The sequence below is a fragment of the Neofelis nebulosa genome, chromosome 11 (genome assembly GCF_028018385.1).
Source record: "Neofelis nebulosa isolate mNeoNeb1 chromosome 11, mNeoNeb1.pri, whole genome shotgun sequence".
NCBI lineage: Eukaryota > Metazoa > Chordata > Mammalia > Carnivora > Felidae > Neofelis > Neofelis nebulosa.
This window is the reverse complement of record NC_080792.1, coordinates 84011736-84036233: the sequence shown is the minus strand read 5'-3', so window position 1 is coordinate 84036233 and position 24498 is coordinate 84011736. Positions and strand designations below refer to the sequence as shown.

At 51.5% G+C, this 24498-nt stretch overlaps 1 protein-coding gene and 1 long non-coding RNA gene across 2 annotated transcripts in view; one reads left to right on the top strand and one right to left on the bottom strand.

Moving 5' to 3' along the window:
• TBX5 (T-box transcription factor 5) overlaps nucleotides 1-24498 on the bottom strand; it is an 86392-nt gene that overhangs the window by 61422 nt on the left and 472 nt on the right. The gene's annotated exons all lie outside the window — the stretch shown is intronic.
• On the top strand, nucleotides 6796-8643 carry LOC131489305 (uncharacterized). The gene is made up of 3 exons (XR_009250478.1): nucleotides 6796-6910; nucleotides 7534-7629; nucleotides 8421-8643. It is a non-coding gene; the product is annotated as an uncharacterized LOC131489305 (long non-coding RNA).

Genomic DNA, 24498 nt, shown 5'->3' with positions numbered 1-24498 from the left:
CTGAATCCAGCCCCGACTATCCCCACCTTCCCGTTTTTGCCCAGGAAAGGAGTTTTAAGGTTCCGGCTGCACGGTTTCAGGTCCCGGGTTCAACGCCCAGGGGTGGTTATTTAAAGCATCAGAAATAGACTGGCGCTTCTGGCTTCAAACCAGGGAGACTGGTGTGGACAAAGAGTGAGGGAGAATTGCTTAAGGCCAGGTGGAGATCGAACCAACTTCCTGGTTCATCAAAAACACACAGACCTGGGGCGCCTGGGTGGCTCGGTCGGTTAAGCGTCCGACTTCGGCTCAGGTCATGATCTCACGGTCGGTGAGTTCGAGCCCCGCGTCGGGCTCTGGGCTGACAGCTCAGAGCCTGGAACCCATTTCAGATTCTGTGTCTCCGTCTCTCTCTGCCCCTCCCCTGTTCATGCTCTGTCTCTCTCTGTCTCAAAAATAAATAAACGTTTAAAATAAATAAATAAACACACAGACCTGGGCTGAGTGAGGCAGCAGCCATGAGCTGCTTCGGAGAAAAACAATGGCAGGTGCTCCCTACCACAGCTTGCTGGGCCACAGAGAGCGGCATCCCCCTCCTCTGGCTCCAGGCCCCTGGATTTCTCTGGGAAATAACCCCCTTCTTCACGCCTCTTACCCCAGAGGCGGCCAATCAGCATCTTCCATCCGTCAACCACAATGATTGGTTCAGCAACAGGCACGTGTCCAAATTCTATCCAATCAGAGGGCTTTTGCCGGAAAGACAGGGAAGAGGCCTTTTTCTACCCACCGGCAGGTGCGAGGGTGGAACCCTACTGGCCGCGATCACCACCAGACAAGAGCCTGCCCAGAGGGGCAAGTGCCCTGACATCTCCGGGCCCCCGTTTTCTCGCGTATGAAAAGCGGATAATTATTGCGTCCCCTCATGGAATTGTTGCGAGGGGTTAGGGAGATCCTCGATGAAAAGCACCAGGCGAGGGATCTGGAAACGTTAGCTGTTGTGATTACTTTGGTGCCGTCACTGGGCCCGATCAGTGTCTGATATTTAACCAGTAACGAAAAATGAGCAGATACCTAGACGTGTCTCTATGATGCTTTCCATGCGCACGCGGATGCCGGTAACCGTCTTGTACAGCATTTCCTCCCAGAAGCGCCAGTAAAAACGCAAGGCGGTCTTTCCAAGCCAAGAGAACCCCGACCCTCATCAGGCGTGTTCTTTGGCTGGCTCTCGGGACGGGAGTTTGAAATGAGTCACCCTGAACTCTCCCTGGCCACCAAAGGCACACATGTGGTCCCTGAAGGAGTCACTGCCCTTGACCCTTCTCCAAGCCTGGATCAGTTTCCTACGGCTCCTGTAACAAAGCACCACAGGCTGAGTGGCTCAAACAACCGAAATTTATCATTTCCCGGTTCTGGAGGCTTCTCTGAAATCAAGGTGCCAGCAATGGTGTTTGCCTTCTGTGGTGTTTCTGTGTCCAAATTTCCCCTTTTTGTATGGATATCAGTCATATTGCGTTAGGGCCCGCCCTAATGACCTCTTTTAACTTAATTACCACCATAAAGACCTCCCTTCAGGGCCTCCCGGGTGGCTGTCAGTTAAGCATCCGAATGGGGGTTGGGGAACCAAGGTCACAATCTCAGGGTTTGTGGGTTTGGGTCCCCCCCACGTCGGGCTCTGTGCTGACAAGCTCAGAACCCGGAGCCTGCTTCGGAGTCTGTGTCTCCCTCTCTCTCTGCCCCTCCCCCGCTCACGCTCGCTCTCTCTCTCTCTCAAAAATAAATAAACATTTAAAAAATTTTAGAAAAAAAGTAATTTCAGGATTCCCCTTATCATATTAAGGAGATAGTTAAATGACTATCTAAATAATATGTGTCACCTACGGGGGCACCAGGGTGCCTTGGTCAGTTAAGCATCTGACTCTTGATTTCAGCTCAGGTCATGATCTCACAGTTTGTGAGATCAAGCCCCACCTAGGGCTCTGCACTGACAGCATGGAGCCATCTTGGGATTCTCTCTCTCTCTCTCTCTCTCTCTCTCTCTCTCTCTCTTCCTGCCCCTCCCCCCCAAACAATAAAATTTTAAAAATATGTGTCACCTGCTCACAGCTAAGTAATACATATCACCTACATTCCCTGAACCCACTGAATGCTCAATAATCGTGATTCCTGTCGCCCCATTTTTCCCCCTTCAGGCTTCCTTCAATCTCAGTTTTGCACAACAGCTTATGTACGCGTCCACTATGGCATCCATCCTCAGAGCCCCGTTGCGCAGGGCAAATTACCCAAAATTTGTTGCAGGCCGCTTGACTCCAGTCTCGAGGGAACAGTTGGACACACTTCTTTGGAAGGAGGCGACTTCCAGACGAGACATCAGCTCGTGCAGCATTCCCAAAGGAAGTGTCTGTAAAGGGGCGGTGAACCAAGCTGAGAGTGTAAAATGTCAAAGCCCAAAAGCGAGGGTGTGGGTTCAACAAACACCCGGAGGTACCTAGGTGCCGTTTAATGACACCACAGCTACGTGCTGCCCCGGTTGAGCTGTTCTATCACCCACCCACCCCCACTCCCATGCCTCGATTTATATGAGGAGACAGTGAGTGAATCTGTGCTGACCCATCTCCCGTGAGACATCCGTAATGCGCTGGGAGCAACTTACATTTTAACGAAAGAAGATGTTTGTGCAGCCTGCATAGGTCACAAGGACAACATCCTCTTTTCCCCAGATATTAAATGTCTCTGTTTATTTCTATCAAAGCGCTCTATCCTCTTCCACACCCCTAAAAAGAAAGCAAACAGTAGAGGGGTCCAGTAGACCAAGAGGCCCCCAGGAGGTTAATGAGCAGGAAGGGGGCAGCCTTGTTCGGAGCTGACTTCACGGTTCTTCTCCCGCCGGATTATGAAGGCAGATCAAAGCGTGGCCGGAGAGCCAAAGCGGCTCGCTTCACGGTGGGGAAATCTGAAATGGGGCTGGGTGGCCAGAGGGTCGAGCTGGGAGTCAGTCGCTCACACCAGCCACAGCCCGATTTCCACATCTCAGTAGCCCTGGACAGTTGCCTGGAAGGCGCATTCACGTGACCACTCATGGATTCAGCGGACATTTCTTTAGACTCCAATATGGCAACGCTTCCATGCGCTACCTAATGTCTCCTTTCGTGGACATTAAGGAAGAGGGATAGCAAGAGGTTGATGTGAAAACAACCCAAGGACCTCCTGGCCAAGGGCTCGTTGAGGGACGGCAGGGGCGGGAAAAAGACTCTTAATGCCAAAGCATGTTTGCAAGAGAGCTCAGTAGTCAGATCCCCTGTGAAAGGCATTCGTGTGCCGTGGTCCAGAGCATAGACAGGCCGACTTGGGTGACCACGGGTAAGTTACTAAACTTCTCTGTGCCTCAGTTTCCTCTTCTGCAAAATAGACACGCTAATACCTCCCTTCCAGGACTGCCAAGTGGATTAAATAAGATATTCATGTATAACACTTAACACACCATTGACAGAGGGCTACCAGATGTAACAAAATTACCGTCCTTCCTCTCTGTGGTCCATGTGTAGAACTGAGAAAACCTGCTTCCCTTAACCCACAACAACGTGGTCTGGCCTCGAAGAGGAAAAGAAAACCGATACTGAATAGGTTGTTCCTCAGCCTCCACGACTTTATCTGAGATGAAGCAGGGAATATCCCGCTTGTAGGGCTAATGCAGGGGTTACACGTAAGGCTGTGTGAGTGCCTGGCATCGCGGATGAGCACAATCACTACAAAATTGGGTATAATCGAAATCCCAAGTGGCGAATCAGACCGAGGAGTCTATGGGACTGAATTTACCAAGCCTTACTTCATGGCTGTTCTTTAACACCCGCCCCCCCCCATTTTTAATTAGTTAATTTATTTTCCATAACACCTCCCCACCTTTAGCTGAAAGGTTGGCATTCAGTTGTTGTCCCACAGGTGTAAGGCTGAGAGTTTTCTTTTCCATCCATTTCTCTGGACCCACCAAAAGACATTTCATAGATGTACATCTGAGCTGTACTTGGAACTCATTTAAAGTTCTAACCCCACATTATTCTAAACTCAACCTCCCAGGCCACCCAACAGGGGCTTGTAAACTTTTTTTTAATGTTTATTTATTTATTTGGGGGGGGGGCAGGGGCAGAGAGAGGGAGAGAGAATCCCAAGCAGGCTCTGCGCTGCCAGCTCGGAGCCCGACGTGGGACTCGATCTCACGAACTGTGAGATCATGACCTGGACCGGAATCCAGAGTGGGACGCTTAACCAACTGAGCCCCCTAGGGCCCCCCAGGGGCTTGTGATTTAAATAAATATTGGCTGAGTGCCTACTGTGTGCCCAGCACTATTCTTGGAGCTGATGTTACAGCAGTGACCCAAATCCCTAAGCATCTCTGTCCTCAAGAAGCTCATTGTCATGCCGATCTGCCACAAACGACTGGGGGGCTTGCACAACTCAGTGTCAACCACATCATCGCCAGCTCTCTCTCACTTGATCTTAGCGAAAAGGCCGAGAAGTGATACTAGCTCTCTCTCAAATGCCGGTCTGGAAAGGAACCTTCAGGTCCTTCTTTTCAAAGGAAAGGGTGGAATCTACCCACATGGAGAGGTAAATAGAGGTACATACGAATACATCGTTGGGGATACCAAAACCTATTTGAGCACGGACGCATTACTGAGGTCCTTGATCCACATCTGCCCGAAACCGACATGCCCTCGGACTTCCCAGTTTAATGGGCCAATGAAATACGCCCCTTTTAAATGTGTTTGCTTATGCCAGCCATTAAGCGAAGTGAGTGGAGAATCACACGGGTCCCGACAATTATTGCTACGTCATAGCGTATGACCACTCTGTTGCGGGCTCCATGCTGGGCAACAGGTATACAGCAGGGGGTGAGACCCAGCCCCCAGTCTTAATGGTCTCACGATGGTCTAATAAAACGGACAGGTGACAGTCACAATACAATGCCATCTGATTTTCTCAACCTCTCCTCCTATCCAAATTCTCATCTCACCGTGGCCCGAAGGGGCCAAGTGCACCCTCCTTCATTGGCGACTGTTTCCATGGGGATCATGCCCAGACGCACCCACCTGGGTGAGGAAAGGTATACGCCAACTGCATACCCTAGCTCGCCAACTGCATACCCTAGCTCGCCAACTGCATACCCTAGCTTGTGGGGGCTGGCGTGTGTTAACACTGGTACGTGATAATCATCAGTAAACGTTTCGGGACTTCATTAAATCATGTAAGTAGTCTCGTCGGCGACGGGAAGGGCATATGGTGGTGAGCTGGGGGCTGAGTGACGTGCACCAAGAGAGAATAGCTGGAAAGACATTCTTAGATGAGCATCCCTTCCGCGGGCCTGTGAGGCCATTGGAAACATCTGACAACACACACGGAGTCTCGAAGCGTACATCCGGGCCAGAAGCTCCTTAGCACGCGTCACCCTGATGAAAAATGATTGCGGTTCACCGAGGCCTAGGATCTATACCTAGAGATCACAGGGGGTTCGAATCCCTGGAGCTTAGTCACCCTCCTCGTGCGATAACCACATTCCTGGATAACAGCATTCCGATGAAAGTGCCAAGAAGGCACAGCCTCACTCTTGTTCCCGCTATTATTTCTTGTGGTTTGCGTCATCACCTTGAATCGAAATAGAGCCATGCGTGTCGATGGCTAACCACCGGGACCATTTGTATTCTGTGCGTTTATATTCTGTCTGCTTGAGACTCGTAGGCCAGAGCCACCTTAACGACCTACTGTAGGGCTGAAATGGCAGAAGTTTATTTTCCCACAGCTCTGGAGGCTGGAAGGCCAAGGCCAAGGTGCTGGCAAGCTTTGGTTCGTTCTGAGTCCTCTCTCCTTGGCTTGTGGATGGTCTCCCTCTCCCTGGTCGTTGTGGGGTCACCCCTGTCCGTGTGTTTGTGCCTATGTCCTAACCTCTTCTTCCGGGGCACCAGGCATCACGCCCTGGGCCCACCTGAATAATCTCATTTTACCTTAATTACCTCTTTGAAAGACTTATCTCTGGGGCACCCGGGGCGGTGCAGTCAGTTAAGCCTCCTACTTTGGCTCAGGTCATGAGCTCACCGGCTCATGAGTTCGAGCCCTGCGTCAGGCTCTATGCTGACGGCTCAGAGCCTGGAGCCTGTTTCAGATTCTGTGTCTCCCTCTCTCTCTGCCCCTCCCTCACTTGCTCTCTCTCTCTCTCAAAAATAAATACGTTTTTAAAAAATGATTATTATTGGAAAAAAAATAGACCAACCCACCAAACTTGTGATTGCTTAGGATAAGACCAAAGTGGATATTCAGGTTTAGAAAAGTGGAGAAGAAAGAAAGAAAGAAAGAAAGAAAGAAAGAAAGAAAGAAAATTGAATGGACGGTGCTTGAAAATGGCAAAAATCCCGAGTGAGTTTGACAATGACCGAACTTTGGGAAGGAGTGACTTCCCTGATCTGCAAATTCATACAAGCACATCACAGAGCCACCCCCTGTCAGCTGGACACCCATACACGCATCTCCGTAAAACATATCTTAAAACTGCTCTGAGCCTCAGTTGCCTCATCAGTGCCTGGCCCGTGAGGTTCTTGACAAGTAAGCAAAAGCCTGTTCTGGGCGAAATTGTATCCTCCAAAAATACCCACCACAATAACAATAACAATAACAATAACCTATGTAGTGCCCCACCCACCCCCTGCCCCGCCCCGCCCCCCGCCCAGAGTCATTTGTGTTTCAAGGACACCCATTCTCCATTCTTCTCCCAGCTGATTTACGCAAGCAAAACACTTGTATTCCCTCGTCCTCCTTGCTTTCGATCTGTCTCTCACCCACCCCCTGTCTCTTTGCAGCCCTGTTTTTCCCACACCATCCTCCTGGAGGAGTAAGGTAGCCAGCACGCTACTCGCCCTTGGCTGGGAGAGCACCTCTGGCTCTCTGGGTGAGTTTCCTTCTGACCCTCTCCTTTCCCCGGGGGGGGGGGGGGGGGGGTGCGCTGTACCCTTTCCCAGCAACCAGCAGCAGCCAGGATCTTTCGTCCGCTTCTTCACCGTGGTTTCTGGGGCTTTATTAGCAAATGAAAATGGCCCCACTCCAACCAACGTCAATGCCGTCCCAGCTAGGAACAGGGCCGGAGCGTTTCCTGTGGCTCGAAGACTCAGACAAACCAGTTTGAAGAGGTGCCAGTTGGCTTTACTCAAGCTACCAGTGAGCTATTTTTGACATAAAAAAGAAGCTGAATTTAGCTGATAACCGATTGAAGAAATCTTAAACACGACGAGGTTGGGGGGGGGGGCGGGTAACGTCCTCACCGAGGGGGCGGGAAGACAAGGGACTCAATTCCATCAGCCACCTGGTTTGGAAAACTAATTGAATTCCATCAATTGTTGGCAAAACAACCGACTGAGCTGCGGTCTGGGTACCTTCTCCTCCCCAGCATCTTTCCGCCACCTCAGTGTCAGTGGGGAGACAAAGCCTTAACGTTTTCCTGAGCCAGAGGTTGGTATGGCAATGAGAAAAAACTCCATAGCACACGAATCTAATGTGTTCTCTCTATCTCCTAAGGAAAACGAATTTCAGAAGTGAAGATAACATTTTCTGAAACGTTTTAGATACGTACGCAACAGGAAAATGGCTTCTGGAGGCCCGGCCAAACCTAAGGTACAGAAAATAATGTCTTTAAATATACTCCAGGGATGCCTGGTTGGCTTAGTCGTTTAGCATCCGACTCTTGATTTCAGCTCAGTTTGTGATCCCAGGGTCATGGGATCGGGGCCTGCATCGGGCTCTGTGCTGGACGTGGAACCTGCTTAAGATCCTCTCTCTCTCTCTCTCTCTCTCTCTCTCTCTCTCTCTCTCTCTCAGATCATAATCTCACAGTTCATGGGTTCAAACCCCGTATCGGGCTCTGTGCTGACAGCCCAGAGCCTGGAGCCTGCTTCATATCCTGTGTCTCCCTCTCTCTCTGTCATTTTCCCGCTTGTGCTCTCTCTCTCTCTCTCAAAAATAAATATATTTTTTAAAAAAAGATTCTCTCTCTCTCTCTCTCTCTCCCTCTCCCCCTTCTTCTGCCCCTCCCTCTCTCTCTCTCTAAAATAAATAAGTAAATAAAATCAAATATACCCCCGATCTTTTATTTTCAATAATCCAAAAAGGATTCATTCAATCCACCACCCCCGCCTGCCCATCTATGTTTGCTCATAGCAGCCTTAAGTTGCAAGGCAAGAAAGCAGAATTATTTTTTCCTGAGATCTGGAGAAATAGACAAACAGAAAGGTGGAGTGGTCCGCCTAAGGTCACACAGCAGCCATCCGCTGGCCCGGGATGGCCCAGTTCTGTACTTCGAGTCTCTGCTTCATTGTGCCCCCTCTGGGTTGTTTGGTGTGGTTTGATATAAACATTTGGGGCGCCCTTGGGTGGCTCAATCAGTGAAGCCTCCGACTTCGTCTCAGGTCATGACCTCACAGTTGGTGAGTTCGAGCCCCGCGTGGGGCTCTGTGCTGACAGCTCAGCGCCTGGAACCTGCTTCGGATTTTGTGTCTCCCTCACTCTCTCTCTCTTTCTCTCTCTCTCTGCCCCTCCCCTGCTCGCAGTCTGTCTCTCTTTCTCAAAAATGAATAAATGTTCAAAATAAATAAATGGATAAATAAATAAATAAACAAATAAAACATTTAACAGACGTTCCTGTTCCTTATTTTCAATCCTTTAAAATGAGACCGCAACCAAGAAAAGTTTTCCAGTTCGGTCCTAAAGATCACTGTTCAACTTTGGCAAATGTACCCTGGGTTAGAACCTGGCCAACATATAGCCCACAGCCCGATGCGACAGCAACGTTCTTATTAGTGACTGTAACAGTTACCAGTCTGCCACCTGCTGAACCCTGGACATCCCTTTTCATCTCTGCCTCAGCCTTTATAAGCCAGCCCTGAGGAAACCCATTTTACAGAGGAAGAAACCAAGGATCAGCAAGGTGAAGGTTGCCCAAGATCACACAGGCCAATGTGACATCGCAAATGTTTAGTGAAAATCCGCAACGTATTTACTCTCAGGGTCAGCAATTCCTCAGGGTATCTGCTTGCTGAAAACTCTTGCCCAGAGAATACTAACCGGCATCCGTGACGAAGCAGGCACAAAGATGTTCACTGTATCATTGTTTATCACGGTGAAAAAAAACAGGGAAAAATCTAGATGTCCGTCAGCAGAGAAAGTGACCTTGGGCTGGTTACTTAATTCCGTATGCCTGTTTTTTGTTTTGGTTTGGTTTGGTTTTTTTGGAGATTTTTTTTAAAGTGATCTCTACACCCAATGTGAGGCTTGCACTCCTGACCCTGAGATCGAGGGTCGAGCTTTACCAACTGAGTCAGCCAAGGCACTCCATCTGGATGCCTCAGTTTTCTTCTCTAAGTAATGAGGAAACAATAGCACCTATGTCATAGGTGGGAGAATTCATTAAATAAACTCACTTAATGAAAACAGAGAGGGAAACAAATCATAGAAGACTCTTTTTTAAATTTTTTTTTTTTCAACATTTTTTATTTATTTTTGGGACAGAGAGAGACAGAGCATGAACAGGGGAGGGGCAGAGAGAGGGAGACACAGAATCGGAAACAGGCTCCAGGCTCCGAGCCATCGGCCCAGAGCCTGACGCGGGGCTCGAACTCACGGACCGCGAGATCGTGACCTGGCTGAAGTCGGACGCTTAACCGACTGCGCCACCCAGGCGCCCCTCATAGAAGACTCTTAACAAGAGAGAACAAATAGGGTTAATGGAGGGAAATGGGTGGGGGATGGGCTAGACGGGTGATGGGCATTAAGGAGGGCACTTGTGATGAGCACTGGGTGTTATATGTAACTGATAAGACGTTGAATTCTACTCCTGAAACCACCACATGTTAACTAAAGAATTTAAATAAAAATTTGAAAAGAAAAAAAAATTCATTGGGGCGCCTGGCTGGCTCAGTTGGTTGATTGTCCCACTTGAGCTCAGGTCGTGATCTCACGGTGTGTGAGTTCGAGCCCCGCGTCGGGCTCTGTGATGACAGCACAGAGCCCACTTTGGACCTTCTGTTCCCCGCCCCCCGTCTGCCCCTTCCCTGCTTGCTCTCTCTCTCTAAAATAAATACATCTTAAGAGAAAATTTCATTTACTGAGTTCATTAAATAGACTGCTTGGCACCTGGAAATTGCTATGCATGCATTAGTTACAATTATTATTATATAATAAACTGCTGTGTAGCAATCAGGATGAGTGAAATATATTTATAATATTTGCAATTATAGATTATATCTATGTATCAAAACAAATTGAACACAACTGTCAGAAAGACGATGTTGAGGGGAAAAAAGCAAATCATAGAACTATATACACAGTATAAGATTCACGCAAATTAAAAAACAAAAAAGCCACAGGGGCGCCTGGGTGGTTCAGTCTTTTAAGTGTCCCACTCTTGATTTCAGCTCAGGTCGTGAGCTCTCACAGTGCGTGAGATCGAGCCCTGTGTCAGGCTCTGCCATGACAGTGCACAGCCTGCTTGGGATTCTCTCTCTCCCTCTCCCCCTCCGCCACCTGTGTGTGTGTGTGTGTGTGTGTGTGTGCGCACATGCGCGCGCGCGCTCTCTCTCTCCCCCCCCCCCAAAAATAAAGAAGCATAAAAAAAGTTTTAAACCCCCACAAACTCCTATTTTGTATCACTTCTAGAGAAGTGTGTTTTTCATAAAAGTATAAAACTGTGGGCGGCAGATATTTGCCAAAATTCTGATAGTGGTTATATTTGAGGAGAGGAAGAGACAGGAGGTATGGTATCAGAAAAGGGGAAACCACTTTACCTTTATAATATTTTGCTTCTGCTATTTAAAAAAAGCTTTGCAGCATGTATGACCACAGGTTAATCTGTGTTGTTGTTGTTTTTCTGTGTGTTAAGCACACAGGCACTTGATATAATAATCAGTGTACTTTTGTGTATGTGAGAATTTTTTTTCCAAGCGTGAAGAAAAGGCCCACAAAGTCTTTGTTCCTGTTGCTATGAAAAGCTCAGACTCAGCATATTTATGATTTTGCTTGCTTCCCTCTTATTTTTTTGGCTTCTTTCCTGGCAGGGGAGAGGGATAGATTTTACTTGCTAATGATGAAAGAAGGAAAGAAAGAAAGAAAGAAAGAAAGAAAGAAAGAAAGAAAGAAAGAAAAGCATCATTTACCATCCAACTGTATAATGATCTTCGCAAAGAATTATAAGGTCGTTTTCAAAAAAACACACCTCCAGGGAAGAACCCAACTTTTGCGGTTGTCTCCATAAGGTACAGAGACCTTCCGCCACTCCCTAAACCACAGCCGCCCCTCCATGGCCAACCAGCAAGTTCTCTCCAAGGAATGCAGAGGAAACCCTTGCTTCCAAGGCCACGCCAATATGTTGTGCAAAGATAGGATTAATTTAAGTAAACAGTGCTCCAACACACTTAGGAAAGGGAATGCATTTTTATCCAGAAGAATTCATTTCAAAAGTCAACAGATCTTTTCTATTTGTGCGGCAGCCTTAAATTTGTAAATGCCACCCTACTTTTTAATATGACCACAAACATTTTCAAGTTTAATGCAAACTTCCTTCCTTACTGAGGTCTGCCCACATTCAAAGTGGCCAGATTCTGGGTTCAGGCATTTGCCTCAGCTACTGATATCACACACACACACACACACACACACACACACACACACGGAGTAGTAACAGAAATCCGAATTCTACTTTGTACACCACTGCCGAGGACTCTCCATTCTCCATTTGGAGGAAGTCAGGATTCCAGAATTTTAGCATCGTCCTCCTTTTTCAAATGTTGCAGCTTGTAACATTTGTAACTTACATAGAAATTTTTTTCCTCTGTTATTTTTCTGGCAATGGGCTAAGAGACCACGACCTCCATCCGAAAGGAACTGGTAAAGGAAGAAGGGACAGCAACACGGAGGGAACAGAGCATAATTATTTATTATTTAGCTATTAATAATTAACGTTAAAAGCTAATATTCATTGCATGGTGGGGTTTTTGTTGCCTTTTTTTTTTTTTTTTTTTTTTTTTTTTTTTGGTGGCAGGCAAAATCCTAGATGCTTGACATGTTTTGTCACATTTGATCCTCATAGGAAACCTTTAAGGCAGGTAATAGTATCAATCCCATTTTAAAGAAGGGAAAACCAAGAGGCGCCTGGGTGGCTCAGTCAGTTAAACCTCCGACTTCAACTCAGGTCATGATCTCACAGTTTGTGGGTTTGAGCCCCATGTTGGGCTCTGTGCTGACAGCTCAGCGCCTGGAGGCTGCTTCAGATTCTGTGTCTGTGTGTGTGTGTGTGTGTGTGTCTCTCTCTCTCTGCCCCTCCCCCACTCACACTCTGTCTCTCAAAAATAAATAAACATTAAAAAAAAAAAAATTTAGGGGCGCCTGGGTGGCGCAGTCGGTTAAGCGTCCGACTTCAGCCAGGTCACGATCTCGCGGTCCGTGAGTTCGAGCCCCGCGTCAGGCTCTGGGCTGATGGCTCGGAGCCTGGAGCCTGTTTCCGATTCTGTGTCTCCCTCTCTCTCTGCCCCTCCCCCGTTCATGCTCTGTCTCTCTCTGTCCCAAAAATAAATTAAAAATGTTGAAAAAAAAAATTAAAAAAAAAAAAAATTTAAAGGTGGGAACACCAAGCCAGAGAAGTTAAGGAAGTTGCCCAAGGACACAGAGCTAAAAAGTCTCGGCTCCAGATGTGGATCAGGCACCCGGGCTCTCACCCACCGGGCCACGGCTATATGTTGAATATCAAAGGTAACCATTCAAATCAGAATAAATTAATTGTGCATAGATTGTGTCCAGGAAATATACAAGAAAGGGGCCACAGCTGGAACTGCCTGGGAACAAGGAAAAGGACTGTGGCAGGAGGGGCCGAGAAGGAAACATGGGTTCATTATGTAACTTTTTAGACAGAGCTGAAATGTACTCTTTACAATCTACAAGCGCACGTGGCTGGAACACGCATTTCAGCATCTCCGACGGTCGCGCAGCGCCTTAGACATCTTTGGTTCTCAAGAGCGATTCGCTGGCCTGGCCGTGCCTCAGTCCCATCCGCCAAAAAAATAGGATTCCTCGTACCTTCCTGGGGCGTTGCTCTGGTAGCCAAGGAATGCATTTGAAGTCTGAAGGCATTACTTGCAGAAGCCCAATCCTCAGATAAGAGGAATTTCGGTAACAGCCCTAGCTCCTATGTTTAAGGGATCCCCACAGGAATCCTAGCCCCACATCCGGATCTTAACCGAGCAATTTTCGAAGCCGTATTCTCACACCCCATTACCTTTCAGGGCTTAGCGCCGGCTCCGGGAAGGGAGGCCTGCTAGGATTTATGGGAACTGCAGGGGAGAAGGGCAGGCTTGGGACCAAATCCTTTGGAAGCACGGAGACCACGGGTGAGTTTCCTGTGAACGGCTAAGGGGCACGCCTGGCTCACTTGGGTCTCTGTCAGGCCCCCCTCGGGGCCATCTGTCACCGTGTGTCCTGGCCAACTGTCTTTGGATGTGCGGCAGAACCTGTTGACTCACTTTGGTCTGTGAATGGTGGTGGGGAGGTAGGGTGGAAATTAAGGGTGGGAGAGGGGCTCCCGCGGTTGGGAAAAGGAAAAAAATGTAGAAGAGAAGGAGGAAGCTGAAATAGGGGTCAATTCAATGGCAGCTATTAGGCTGCAGAAACAGATGATCTGGGTTGGAGAGCATCCTACTAAGTATAGGACTCTGGGCAGGAAGTTTGTTCCTAGAGTCTCCGTTTAACCACCTGTAAAATGGGGCCTCTCTGGCACAGCGATGTGGGGATAAAATGAGATATTTTTGAAAGGGCTTGGCCCAACCTCTGCCCACAGTGAGCGTTCATCAGGTGGTGATCCCTACGCTGAAGCTGGGGGAGAGAAGGGGGTGATGGGGGGGACATGGGGGGGGCGGGCAGGGGAGGGGGGAGTCCTAAGAAAAGAACCACGAGGACAACAACCATTTTTCTAGTATTTTACCAGTTCACTTAAAAATGACTTCCAGCGTGCCTGGGTGGAGCTCAGTGGGTGAAGCGTGTGACTCTTGAATTCGGGGTGGTGCGTTTGAGCCCCACATTGGCTGGAGGGATGACTTAAAAATACAACCTGAAAAAAAGGTGCTTCTAAGAAAACTACTTCTGGCCGCTGAGAAAGCGCGATGAAAGGAAATCCCCTTGTCTTGCCCATTATCCAGCTGGCCTCTGGAAGTGACTACGGGGGTACCCAATTGTATTTCCTCTCGCAAAGGGTAACACACTAGACACAGGTTTTAAGGAACCTTTACTCTGAAGTTTACAGTTTTTACAATTTTTTCCCTGAAATCTCAGGGATCTCTTCTCGGGAAGAAACCACGCGCCACCCCCCCACCCAGGCTTCTCTACAGCTGCATAGTATTTCCCTGTTCCTTTCCCCACAGTTAATTTAACCAGAACCCCATTAAAACGGACCAAGCTATCAATTTGTTTTCCTATCAAAGAAGTGCCACATTGAAGATCTGTACACATTTGCAATTTGCAGGTTGTAGGATCACATCTGCAGGGGCAACATCTGGGGTGGGGGGAGGAGTCGCTGAGTCAAAGGGTAGTGCTCTCCGGGTTTGGGCGGGTACATCAAATCCCCCCTCCCCGTATTGGCTGTAACCATCTATCTTCTCTCTGCTCATGGCTTCGGGGATTTCCTGTTCCCCACGCCCTCGCCAGCACCGTGTGCTAATTACATATTTCCATCTCTACCCATCTTCTTCGTGGTGTCTGAGCTTTAAGAGAGCCAGGCAGTAACGACTGAAAGAAATAGGGCTCATCAGCCAGCTGCTTGGGTCATTCCAGAAAGCCAGACATAAAGAGCATGTGCTCCGGGAAAATGAACTGTGAAGCGGCTACCAGTGTTTCTGTCCCTGAAGTCCCCTCGGTGATCTCCACACAGGAGCACCTGTTTCTCTGCTTCCAGACGCCCCCAGCACGGGTCCCCAGCCAGCCTCTCCCCGAAGGAGGCTATGATCACCCCGGTATTGCCACAGGGCGGAGAGATGTCAACATTTTCTCCCCGTCTGGTCCGCACTGCAGGCTGAGTTTAAGGCCTGGGGAGGAAATGACCTCTTATTAATAAGGAAGCTTTGGAAAGGTAGATGGGGTAGAGGCTACTTACGGGGGCAGTGTGGTCAGATGTTAATATTCTCATCACTTAGCAAAAGGGGCCAGAGTGTGGACCCTCCTTGTCAAACCGAAGACGGGGACTGGCGGGAAGATGGATGTTGGTGGCTCTGAACAGCAAATTATGGAACATGACGCTTTTCATGCAGGTGTATTTATGGGATTTATATTTACCTAATAAATATAACAATGGATGAACAGCTGTTGAGAAGGGGGAGGCGTGGGCCGGGTGGTGGGGCTGGGAAATAGACATCTGTCATCCTGGAAGGGAGCTAGGTGGTCTGAGAAGGATTTTAACATCGGATGGGTTTTTTGCCTTCTTGAAATTCTCGCCAACCATTGGCAAGGCGGTCGCCTGGGCTCTCAGAACGGAGGTGGGAATCAAATGGGCCTCAGAGGGGGACAGAGCCTGGTATGCACAGGCAGGCAGGAGTAACACATAGGAGGGACAGCTGGTAGCTGGGTATGTCACCCGTCCCAATGGACAGTCCCACTGACTATGGAACATCTGAGCTTTTAGTAACCTTCCAGCCCCTCCGCCTCTCCAACACACCCAGTCCTGGAAGGGCTGGTGCTAACCCAACGCAGGACTTCTGGAAGGTTCTTAAAATGCTCTCCTCCCCTTTCTGGTTTTCTTCGGGCCAGTGTGACCGGCTGCAGTTGGTTTTCCATAACGGAGAACGTTGACGTGCAATGGCAACACATCCTAGGCCAAGAAGTGGAGAGAGTCAAAGTAGAAAGGAACAAGGGAGCGTGGAGGGATGCAAAATGGTGTAAATAAGGGGAAAGACGCCCGAAAGAAGGGGGTTTTGAAATCCCGCAACTGTGAGGAGAGAAAGGAGAGAAAGAAGAAAGAAAATCGAACATGTAATGGGAAAGACGGGATCCAGGAGGGAGGGAAGGAAGGAAGGCAGGCAGGCAGGCAGGAGGCCAGCCCGGAGGGGGAGAGGGGAAAGGAAGCGAAGGTAAGGGGAAAAAAAATTTTTTTTTTTGAAAGGGTGGAAAAGAAGAGATAAGACGGCGAAGGGAATGCAGAAGAAACCCAAGAAAAGCCAAATAATTTAAAATTAAGTCAGGAGAGCTTGAACGGCGATGTTTCTGAAATTCTTTCCAACGCGCTCCGGCGACCCGCCAAGGCACACGCGTCTAAACTCTTCAACGAGCTTTCGCTCCGCTCGCGGCTGGGCACCTAAAGGCATTTCCGACGAAACCTAATTGGCGAGCTGCGGCTAGAAGGCCAGCGCGGCGGGGACGGCAGGAGGGCGACAGCGCCCCGGCTCCCGCGGTCCTGACTGCTGGTCGTCGAGCCTGGCGCGCCGGAGGCCGGGAGTCGGCCTGCTGCCTCTCTCTCCGGCCGGCCGGGGAGGCCACGCGGTGCGGGCCGGAGCCCGGGGGCCTGCGTGGCGGCCCTGTGTCCCCGCGCCCCGGGGTCCAGGCTCCCCGCGCCTGGGGGTGGAACCGGCAAAAGCTCAGCGCGCAGAGGCGCGCGCGGCGCTGGCTCGGGTCCGCCGGGAACCCACAACCGCCTTTCTCCAGCGGGCGCGCTCAGGCCTCTTTACAACACAAACCTATAATTTACACATTTTGATTCCGCCTGTAATTTCGCCCTCCGAGCTCCGGCGCCATAAAACTCGTGGGGCCTGGCAAAGGGACCCCCACCCCACCCCCCAAGGCCCCAGCTCTCCCCGAAGGTCCCTGCGCTGCTCCAAATAATCGCGTGGACGGCGGCCAAGAATAACGGGAAAATAAACACAACTCCCCGGCCTCTGAGCGCAGGCCCTGGGTCTCCCTCCCGGCCCCACCTGGCTCGGGGGCTCGGGGGAGGCGCGGAGGCCGTGCCGAGAGCTCTGCGCTCCGAGCGCTGCCTGGAACCCCGGAACCGTATCTGGACTTCTCAAAACTGGGGACCCACCGGCTGGCCTTTGTCCCGCTGTGTCTCCTAGCGGGAAAATTGTCTGGCTTCCGACCTCTGTCCGGAAAAAAAAAAAAAAAAAAAACGAACAACGAAGAAAAAGACCCAACATGGACTGGAGGGAGAGTTTTCCCCTCTAAACTCCGAACCTTTCCCGATTAGATGGGCGATCTCAACCTCGGGCCCCTCGTTAACACCCCGAGGTCCGAGCGTGTGGGTGCGTGTCTAGGGCCGTGCGAAAGTGCAATGGCGGCGGTGCACCCTAATTTGCGTGTGTGCGATGAAGTGTACGCTCGCTAGCGCGTGCAGATAACTGGGCGCGCAAAGACGATTCGGTCTGCAGACGGTTATGCGCAAATTAAGCGTGGCTCGGGATCTCCAAACAGCATATGCAAGCGATGATCGGTGTGCAAATAATGCCGACGTGCCAGCGACTTGGGGTGCAGCTAGTACCCCTCCGTGCATATGCTTCTGTGGGCAAGTTGTTCCGCGTGCAAGTGAGCTGGGGTTCGCGCCAATGATTTCCACCGCTGCACACGATCGTGCTGATGATGTGTGGTGCCTTTACAGAGCCAAAGAAAGGGCTCCAAAAAATCGTTTCTGGGCGGTTAGGTAGACGTCGCATCTTCCGGACCGCCTAAGTCCTGAGAAGCAGCGCGTCAAGGAAAACCGGCCCTCCTTCCCACCGTGCCCTCTCCCTGCCGGCTCTGCCTTCTGGTGCGGAAGGGAAAGAAGAGAGGGTAGATGTTTGCAGGTCCTCCCTTTGCCTGCCCCAAACTTCCAGCTCCGCGGGGTCGACGCTCTCCAGAAGCGGCGCGCCTTTGCACTCGCCCCGCGCTGCGCTGTCACGAGTTTCCTCGGACGCACGGTCTCCTAGGTGTCCGCGGGTTAACTGGCTGCCGCCACGGAGTCGCCGGAGCCTGCCTGGGCTTTCTAGTGCCCGGGAGCCTCCTAAAACCTTCCCCGGGCCGGGTGCAACCCGCCCGGGGCAGCGCCACCGGGAGAAAGCGAAAGTCCTCGCGTTTTGCCAGCGGCTCGTGCGCGCTGCGAAACCCCAGTCGGCCACCACTGGGGAAACAGTGGGTTAGCAAGCCCCTGTGTCCCCCACGGGCACTGCAGTGGCGAAGCACGTCCTGGCTAAGGCAGTCAGTCCCTCCCAGTGCGCACACGTGTGCCCAGAATTATAATACAATATAACACATCGTAATATCGGATATTATACCGCGTTTACCTTCCATTAGGATGTGTATATTGTGTTAGGCTGTGCTTATGTGTTTGTTACGACGTGCTGTGATATTGTATCTTTCAATCTCACTCCCATGTGCCGCGCACCTACAGGCTTATTTGATCCCCACAAAGACCCCGGAGGCCAGACTCCTTTCTCCCTCTGCGCCCTAGAGGTACAGAGAGGGAAAACATTTGCCCAGCGTTACCCAGCTAGAAAGGGGGCAGGGCTTGGACTGGAACCCAGAGCCTGAAAACTCGCAGTAGGGGTGAGAAGGGGACATCTACCCACACCGCTGCACGGGAAGGTATTCTACATGCACACTGCCCTTTCTGGACTAGACCCACGACGCATGGATGTACGTGTATCGCGTTAGCACCCCGTGGCTGCCTGAGCTCCACAACCCTCTGGCTGAGAACTCGTGCCGACGTGCCTCTCTTCTCCTAACAACCCTATGAGGGAAGGATTGTTATCATCACGGTTCACAGAGGAGGAGGAGGGGGTTCAGAGAGGTTAGATCATTTGCCCAATGCCACTGGGCAAGTGAGGGGAGAGTTTCAGCTCAGGCATTCGGACTCCAGAACGATTCTGATTTTGATAACGACATTCCCAATCCCCTTCCCTCCCCAGGCATCCCCGTTTAATCGGAGTCCAAAGGTAGGTGGGGGACCAATGGTAGAGAACCGGTTTTAGTGAGAGGATTGTTCGAGGTAATAAAAACTCTGGATGTCCTCTCCAAGAGGAAGGAGGTCTATGAGCTAAGGAAAGTTTTGGGGAACGTGAGTGGGGTCCAGGACCTTGCCGGTGACTCAGGTACAGTTTCACAGTCGTCCTTGGGAGACCAAAGAGCAGAGGATGGGTCCTTCACAAATCCTAACCTCCTTTTTGCACGAAGTTGCGGGGGGCCTCACGGGAATACAGCCACAGGACCCCGATTCATCCCCTCCCTCCAATTGCAAAAGCCAAGGGGTCACTGCGCCCTCTGGTCAATGTCCCCCAAGACCAGAGGGCAATAGCCAAGCGAGGTCTCCCAGCAGCTCCTGGAGGAGGGGACTTTTCCACCTCGCTTTTCAGACTTTTCTGCTCCCAGGCAGAGCTCTATACCCCGGGAAATGAAAGCCAGGGAAAGAATCCAGACCCAGCCCGCCTGGATTAATCCAACCCCCGGCCCCTCCGCCGCCGGGCTTTCTTTCCAAACACCCAGATACCCAAATTGCTGGGGAAGCTTTGTCACCGGCGTTTGGACGTGTAGCCTGAACCCCCACCCTCAGGCTCTGCCAGAAGCACAAGATGCCAGAGGGACCCTCTCTCCTGGAGCGGCCCTACAGGAAACGCGAGGGTCAGAAATTGGAGCCCGGGCACAGAGCGGTATCCGCTAGAGGGTGAGATCTGACGGATATTTCCGAAGCTGAAAAAGTCAACAGAATTGTCCCCAACCCAGGCCAACGGACCGTCCCGGCTGTCCCCTGCCCCCGCTGGGTTTGAGGGGTGTGCAGCTGCTAAGTGCAGGGAGAGGGCTGTTCAAACCGAACACACAAATACAGGATTTTTTGTTTCATTGTGTTGTGTTTGCCTTTCGAGATAAAACGTGTATCTACACTTTCTTGGAGAATATGTGGATGAAAAAACCTGGAAAATGATCCAGAAATTTGGGGCTTAGCTTCCCCTCTCCCATGTATATTTAATTATCTGGATCTTTGGCAGGGCGGGGGGGGGGAGTTTAGAGATCGAGCATCTGGATGATTGGAAGAAGTGCTTTAATTTTCTATTTCTGTGGGTATGTGGGTGAGTAGGAGGGATGTGTGTGCCTCCAGGTGGGAAACCTGGGGATGAATTTGAGGCCCTTCCCTAGGCTATGAAAGTGAGAACATCTCCTCAGAGAGGAGGCCAAGGTGACAGTCCCCCGCACCACCTGCATCACCAAACCCCACTCTTCTCCCTCCATCCCAAGCCCGGGGGCATGGGGACATTTGGCAAAGGAAAAACCACCAGAAGTATCTGGAAATTTCAGGAGACGGTATATCCTTCAGAGTCCAGGCTGGAGGGTGGAACATTTCAGCCTTGCTAATACAACCCGGACAGTTGTCCCCATTGGAGCAGATTTGGGCCGGCTGGCAAATTCAGGAAATTTTGAACGATTCCATATAACGTCCGGAGAATGTGACAATTCCACTCGGATAAGGCGAGCGAGATCCGATGGGGGGGATTTATAACAAGGTGGCATTTTTGGTAAAAAGTCTAGCGGAGTTTTTCCGTTTTGTTTTATTTGAAGATGCGCGCTGGGGCTGGAATTTCTACCTCGGCCACGGCCACACTCGCCAGGCACCGAGAGCAGCATCGCCCCGGCGGCACGGCCCCTGCCCCCGCCCCCAAGCAAATCCCTGGCTGTCGGCGCGGGGGCGGGGGGACAGCCGGCGTGGGGGCCACTCAGAGCGGAGGGTCGCCGGGTGCGCTCACAGCAGATTTCCCCGCGCAGACCCAGAAAAGATGACCTAAGAGGCGCTGCCCGGCTGAAACGCGCCTAAATAAAGGGTCCGCCGGCAGCGTGGGCCAGAGGGATTGCCTCACACTCCGGAATCGGGCCCAGACACGTTTGGAAACGTTTTGCTGGCCGCCCGCCCCGCAAGGGCGACAGCCGCAGCCGGCGGCCTGGACGAGGCCGCGTCGCTGGTCGTAGGCTGGCGCTGAGCGGCGGCCACTGTGGCGTCCTCCGTGGTTGCCCCCCCCCTTTTTTTTTTACCCTTGTCCTCCGCATTTGTGTGCCCCCCTGGGGGCAGGGGTCCGTCTGCAACGCCCCAGCTGTGACCAGAAAGGCGTTAAGGAATCGCGCAGGCAAGAGTTTGGCACCAGAACGAGGCGCTGTTAGTTTCAACCTCGGCCTCTCCCAGTGATGGGCGGGGTGCACGGGGCAGAGGGCCGTCCTGGTCACCGCTGGGTCCCCAGGGTGCAGAACGGACCCTGACAACAATGGAGTATTTATCGAACCAATGAATGGATCCAGAAATCAGGATTTCAATCTTCACTGTATCCTTATCCCCTCTGGGACACCGAATGTCTCTCTGTGGCCTGCATCCCCTCTGTAGAGGAACAGGGCCGTCTTGTGGCCCCTGCTAGGCTCTCACAACTCGGTCATAATAAGTGATAACCATAAAAACATCTGGAACTCATGGACCACCTATGCTTTTCATCAAGCTTTATATTCTTCTACTCGACCAACAATCGGTAGGGGTAGGTACCGTTATATCCCCATTTTACAGATGAGCAACCAGGCGCACCACGACGCTAATTAACTCGACCACCCGGTTCACACGGGGATGAACAGTCATCCTGACTGTGTGAGTCCTGCTCTAGATGCCACATCTAGGGTACGATGAGCGCTCGGCCCGGGGCTCCCCATTTCTCCAGACTTTTAAGACAACTCTAGCGCGTCCTCCCAAGCCCGGGGAGTCCAGCCAGCCTAAACCCAAGCCCAGACGTTTGAAGGAGGCTGTAACCAGCTCTAAACTTACAGATCAGGGCCGGGACCCCTGACGTCTTGGGCTAGTGTGTTCGCGAGCCCTAACTCTTGGGGCAGAAGAAAAGGGCTTTCCGCCATCCTCCCCAAGGCCGCGCATAATTCCTGCCCAAGGCTTGGAATTTCTAAAGCCCGGAAGAGCCTAGAGAGCAACGAAAAGGGCTCTGAGAAAGGTCACCCAGAGGCAGATGTGACCCATCTAAGCCCCTGCGCCTTCGCCTTTGCGTCGTGCGCCCCACCCGCGTCTTTACGCACTGGCGCAATTGCGCCGGGACGCGTTGGCTCAAACCAAGATCCTGCCCGCTGGGCTCCAGTCCCGCCAGGCTTCGGCCCCTGCACGCTAGTCAACGTAATGAATGGAGAGAGAAAAGAAGGAGTGGGGAGGAAGGGGACACTGTGACGGAGGGGGGGGGGAGTGAAATATCTTGGAAATAATACACCGAGAGAAGGAAATATGGACAACAGTTTATCAGCGCCCCCGCCCCCATTGCCCGCATGTTTAAAACCCCTAAGTAATTTTAGATTGTGTCTTCAGTTAATATATCTCTCTCCCTTTCCCGCGGGCTGACAGGGAAGCGTCGTTGCTGCAAGATGTCTGCAGAAAAAGGTTCTTTAAGAGTTTCCACATTGTTTAGCTACACAAATGTGTTTGTGGTTCCCGAGGTCCTCCCCCTCCCCCACCCGCCTCCGAATCTCATTTCACTTTATGACTCCAATTGTTTGAGGATGCCCGCGCCACATAAATCCTGCTTCGAGATTAATCTCTCTGCTCGCTCGCGCGGGGCACAGTGATTTTTTTTTTTTTTTTGAGTTCTTTAAAAGAGGGCGCCAGGCGGAGATTTATTAACAAGGAAAAATAGTTTATTTTTATAGTCGACCTCGGAAAAGTGGGGGTGGGAGTGGGCCGGGGAAGGGGAGTCGTTCAGATGGATAAACAATGAGGCCGAAGGGGCTGGGGCGTTAAGGACCATTTCAGCGGAGCCTGGGCTGGAGACTTGAACTTTTCTCCCGGCAACCCCGCAGCCTGGCTGTGGATGCGAGGCCACGCCAATGATGGCGGAGGTGTGTTTGTGCCGCAGGAGAATCGCCCACACTCCTGGGGACAAGCCTCTTCGGGGACGTGGTACCCCGGGGGCGTTCCCCAAACCAGCCTCTGCCCGGGTTTTGGACCTTCCCTTCCAAGGGAAGTGACTTTCACGTGATTGCTGTGGATGGCCCTCCAGGGCCTGCAGAGCACTGGATGCTGTTTGCAAAACTGGGGACGCTGGTGCATTTTTGTGGAGAAAAGCCATAGTTTTCATCAGCTTCTCCGAGGACACCTTGTCATCCAAAAGGCCAAAACCCCACTAATTTAGCAAAGAGCCAAGCGAGGCCCTTTACCTTCCCACGTTGGCAGGTCCACGCTCCATACAAGTGTTTGTCCTTCAGACCGGCTCAGGGTGTGTCACTAAAGGGTAACAATGGCCGGAAGCCACCACCTTAACCTAGGGCATTTGGGAGGTTGCCTCGGGCCCCGTTTTGGACTCATGATATTTGGGAATTCTCACCAGCGTTAGATTCAGAGCCCAGGGACCCGAGCTTTGCTCTCAGCCTCTAACTGGCTGTCTCGGCCTCTGGGCCTCAGTTTCCCCTGAAGCTTTTGGAAGGAACCTTTTTGAGATGTGTACGCCCTGACGTGCTGTCTTGCACAGTCAACCACCTCGAGGTAGATGTAGGAGAAGAACACACAACCCGGAACGTTCCACCCTGCACCAAGGATAAGGCCCCCGAGGACCTGGTGGGGAAGAGGGCTTGGTAGCCTTTGGGGCAATGCAGATCTTACGGAGACGATGATAACAAGAAGGCTCTTCTCTGCACCAAAGAAGGGAAAACGCACTTCAATAGTCGATTTTGCATATAATTTTCCGGAGTCCCTGCTGGATAGGTGGAGGCCCCCTGCTTAAAGCGAGGAGATGGGGCGTAAACCCTGACGGGTGCCTGAGAAAGGGGCTAGGGCCACCAGAGCTGACTAGTTCGAGACCCGCTAGGCGCTCCCGGGTGAGCGGAGCAGGGGGAGAGGGTGACCGGAGGAGGCTCCTCCTTTGATTCGCAGACCCGGGCGCACCCGGAGACCGGCCGGCACCGGCACCGAGGCGTCTGTCTGTCTGCACGTCTGCCCGCGGGTCCCGGCTGTCCCAGTGAGCTGTAAGAGCGCTGGGAGCGCGGCTGGACCAGCTCGAGGGCGCGCCCTGGAGAGGCCCTGGTGGGGGCTGGGGGTGGGGGCAGGATCTGGCCGCGATCTCCCAGGGCCCAGTGAGCACCTCATTGGGGGCCCTGCAGTTAAAGGCCTTGGAAGCACTCTTGGCTTGGGCTCTGCAACCCTGTCTGCAGGTCACTGCCTCGGGTGTTCTTCCTCCCAAACGTCTTTCCCTGGGACCGGGGACACCTGCTCAGGGCAGACGCAGGCCATGCTTCAACCTGTTTGATCCCACGCGGGTCCCCTTCCAGGGGAAACGCACATCCCAGTCGGCTGCTGGTCGACTCTCTCTAGACGGTGCCAGAACTTTCTCATAATAGACCACCCAAAATAAGGCTCTATTTTAAAACGATCTTTCAAATTATCACCTCACTGAAGCCCGACAGCCCGCCGAGTTGTTATTAGGATTCGTCCCTGCAAGATGAGGAGGCTGGGCCCAGAGATGTTAAGCTACTGGCCCAAGA